This window comes from Vipera berus, assembly GCF_964194415.1.
Source record: "Vipera berus genome assembly, chromosome: 3".
NCBI lineage: Eukaryota > Metazoa > Chordata > Lepidosauria > Squamata > Viperidae > Vipera > Vipera berus.
In genome coordinates this window covers 181,176,271-181,180,414 of record NC_138204.1, presented here as the reverse complement: position 1 = coordinate 181,180,414, position 4,144 = coordinate 181,176,271, and positions in this window count along the sequence as shown.

The following is a 4,144-nucleotide window of genomic DNA, read 5'->3' as shown; positions in this document are numbered from 1 at the left end:
CACCATGAAAAGAACTCCAGGGAAAACCCCTGGGTTACTGCAGCCAGTGGCAGACCCTTCTCAACCATAGGAAGAAATAGCTATGGACTTTATAGTAGACCTACCTGAAAATAGAGGAAATACTGTCATCTGGACTGTGATAGACCTGTTTTTGAAGCAGGCTCATTTCATTGCCTGCAAAAGACTCCCATCGGCCCAACGACTGACTAAATTGTTCCTGAAACATATCTACCAGCTGCATGGCACCCCTAGGTGAATTATTGCAGACAGGCGGGTGCAGTTCACAGCGAAGTTTTGGAGGAGATTTCTTAAATTAATTGGATCATCTCAAGGCCTATCATCTGCTTTCCATCCAGCTACCAATGGGGCCACGGAATCTGCTAACTAGATGGTGGAGCAATATCTCAGATGTTATGTTTCCTACCAACAAACAAACTGGACTGACCTCCTCCCTTTCACAGAGGTGGCTTACAAAAATTCTGTTCACAGCAGCACCAGCCACACACCTTTCAGGGTAGCCACAGGAATAGAATTCAGCCCAATACCTGAATACCCTCAGTTACTCTCTGCTTCCCAGACACTTGATCAATGGGTGAGGGGGTTGGAAGAAGTTTGGAGAAACACAAAAAGTGCTTTACAAAAGACTTCCGAGACCTATAAAAACCAGGCTGATAAAAAGAGGGCTCCCCAAAAAACATCCCAAGTTGGGGAAAAGGTTTATCTGTGGACTAAATATTTACGCCTCAAATTACCCAGTAAGAAATTAGGACCAAAATTCTTGGGGCCTTTCCCCATTGTAAGGATCATCAACCCGGTCACAGTAGAATTGAAACTCCCTAAGTTTTTAGGGAGAGTTCACCCTGTCTTCCATTGCAGCTTGCTGAAAACTTTTTGGGGCTCCACTTTAAGACCTCCCTCTAAGAAGGCACCTGGGCCCCTTGTAGTGGCGGGTCAGACTCACTATGAACTGAAACGTATTCTTGACTCTAGAATTTTTAAAGGGAAATTGCAGTACCTACTACAATGGAAAGGACACTCATTGTCTGAAGCCACTTGGGTGAAATCTAGCGATGTGAAAGCTGACAGACTCATCAAAATTTTTTATAAGAAACACCCTAACAAACCGAGACATAGTCCCTAACATATGCTTTTGTTTATGCTACAGGGTCTCTCCTTTTTGCAAGGGGGGGCGGATGTCAGTGCTGCTAATATCGGATGTTCTTGCTTTGACAATATAGGGAGATGCAGCCTTTTTCTTTCCTATCCTTTACTCTTAGAATTAGATGATACTGGGGGAGGAGGAGGAATGTAATGGGAGTTAGTTAGACATAACAATTCAGGGGCTTTTGAAATAAGAGATTATAAGAAATGGTGGGTTGGAGAAAGGAGGTAAAGCTTGCATTTCAAACTAATTGGAGAATGCGATTTATGACTGTTAATTAGAGGAGGGAATTTTGCTTTGATACTATGTGTTTAGGGGAGGGGAATTCAGATTTTGGCTTTGACCATGTACGTGCCGATGCTATGCAACTTGAATAAAGATTCTTTAAGGTAAACAATGCCTCGAAGTTCTTTAAAGAGTTCATCCGTCGAAACCATGACATCTGTAGCAGATGCTTTTTGTGAAGAATAATGTATTTCTCAGTGATATAGGGCAATATTAAAATGCTTAATTAGCTTTCAAATCTAATTTCAGACATGGAAGATCATTAGTGTCTTTAGGCTAGCAAATTAAAAGATATCTTGGCTTATCAAGAAGCAAATGAAGGAATTGATAACTTTGCTATTTTGGAAGCAAAGATAAATATAAATTCTTATTCTATATAAATAATATTTAACATTAATATTTATATCAGTTATGTATTCCAGTATTTGAGGGGCTGCCACAAAGAAGACGGTGTCAAACTATTCTCCAAAGCACCAGATGGCAGGTCAAGAAACAATGGTTGGAAACTGATCAAAGACAGAAGCAATCTGGAATTAAGGAGAAACTTCCTAACAGTGAGGACAATTAACCAGTGGAACAGCTTGCCTCCAGAAATCATGGGCGCTCCATTGCTGGCTGTTTTTAAGAAGACACTGGACAGTCACTTGTCTGAAATGGTATAGGTTCTCCTGCTTGAGCTGGGAGCTAGACTAGAAGACTTCCAAGGTCCCTTTCAGCTCTATTCTATTCTTTCTATGTATAGCCACTTCACAATAGAATTCTTTCTAACAATTTCTGAGTAGACACTAAGGCCATCACCTAGTGAGTATATAAGAAAGATCCTAAGAGTAAATAGAAAAGAAAACATGTAGGTTTACTTTACTCAACACTGTATATATGTTGACTTCAGCATCATTGACTACTTCGTTAAAAAAAAGTATTATGCCAGCAAAGTGGATAACACTAACCTAGTTAGAGATCTCATGACCATCTCACCATTGCCTCAGAATTGATGTAAGAATTTTTAACCAATGTTTTTTGCAATGTACATAAAATCATAGATTTACCGACATGTATAGGCAGATAATTTTTAAACTCAGAATATTTTTTAAACTATGCTCTGTATTAGAAATATTGCAACTGCTCAATCACATACATGATAACTGGGTTTCTAAACGTATGTTTTAGGAAAAGCAATAATTTTCAATGGGTGATTCCCCCCCCCCTTCTTTAGGTAGTGTATTTCAATTATCTTTATTTGTTCCTAAATAACAATGAAAACTAGACAATTTTTTTATTCGAAAAGACAGCTTTTGTTTTGTATATCTGCTTTTAGAAAGACAAGAAAACGGGTCTTCTTAAAAATGTACATTATGGATCTGGGAATTGTGCCGCAGAGTTTTGAAACAAACAGCCAAATCGACTGCTTTATCTGAGGCTGCTTTATTTGGCTCCCAGTCTTAAGAGCGGAAAGGATGAACTGAAACCAGAGAAATTTATTTCGGCGTACATGCCTTGATTTAGGATCAGACGTTTCTACGCTCTCTGGAAAACAAATCTCGTCGAGTTCAGTGGCTGATCAGTGTTACGTTGGAATTGAAAGGTTGAAAGCTTTACAGGGAGGATACATAATTATCGTCAGGAAATATCTTTTCAGGTACCACAGAATAGGGATTAAAGATACAGCTGTATTTGTTGCCTTTTTTAAAAAACTTTATCCTCAACGTCAGTACTGCCAACACACATCTGTATGTCAGGCATTAAGCAAGGTACTTCAAGTTCCTTCGATAGCTCAGCTGGTAGAGCGGAGGACTGTAGTGGCGGAATTTCGCACGGGAATCCTTAGGTCGCTGGTTCGATTCCGGCTCGAAGGAGGCTTAATTTTCTTTCCATTTTTTTTATTTTAAACTGATGTTTCAGATTAATAAGACTTTTGCATCCTCGCGGATAAAAATTAGCGTTTATTAAGAAAGCATGCTTTAAAATTGAGCGGATCTTTTTCAACAGCCAGCATAAGAAGCCGAGCCGAAAATAAGCCAAAAACGCGCCTCTGCTTTTCCTTTTACAACAAGTGTGAGAAAAAGAAGAGAAAATTGCACATCCACTAACGCAACACGCTTGCCCGCGGGAAACACGTGGGAAACTCGTTTTCTCTAGCCCTCGGTGAGGCAAGGACTCACATTCCCAGCAGCCTTTGGGCTTGAGCCCACCAGTAGCTCCTCCTCCCTCGCCCAGCTCTCCAGTATCCCGCCACCTTTCTCCTCTTACTGGCCGTTCCCCCTTCCTCCCTCGCCCAAGCTCCCCCGTTTGGTCGCGTGCTTTCTGCAGCAGCCAATGGGGTGTCAGTCCGCGTGCGCAGATTCAAACGGTGGCTCCGGACAGAGGCTGGGCGCGAGATTCGGCGGCAGAGTCGAAAAGGAGAAGAAAAAACAACAACAAAATCCCAGTGAGCTCGGCGGCGCCTCTGGAAAGCGTTCGAGGCGGAGGAGCGAGCAGCGGCAGCCGGACGAGGGCCCCGCTCGCTTGGTCTCCGATCCTTTCGCCTGCCGTTTTGGGCTGGGTGTCGGGCCATGCCCCCAGTGCGGGGAACGGTGCGGAGCCGGGGCTAAAAAGCAACGCCCCCCTCTCCGGACTCCCCCGTCGGGCATAGCCCGACGGCTTCGATTGAGTGAGCCCTCCTGGTCGGCGGTGCCATCCCCGTTCCCCTCTGCTTGCTTT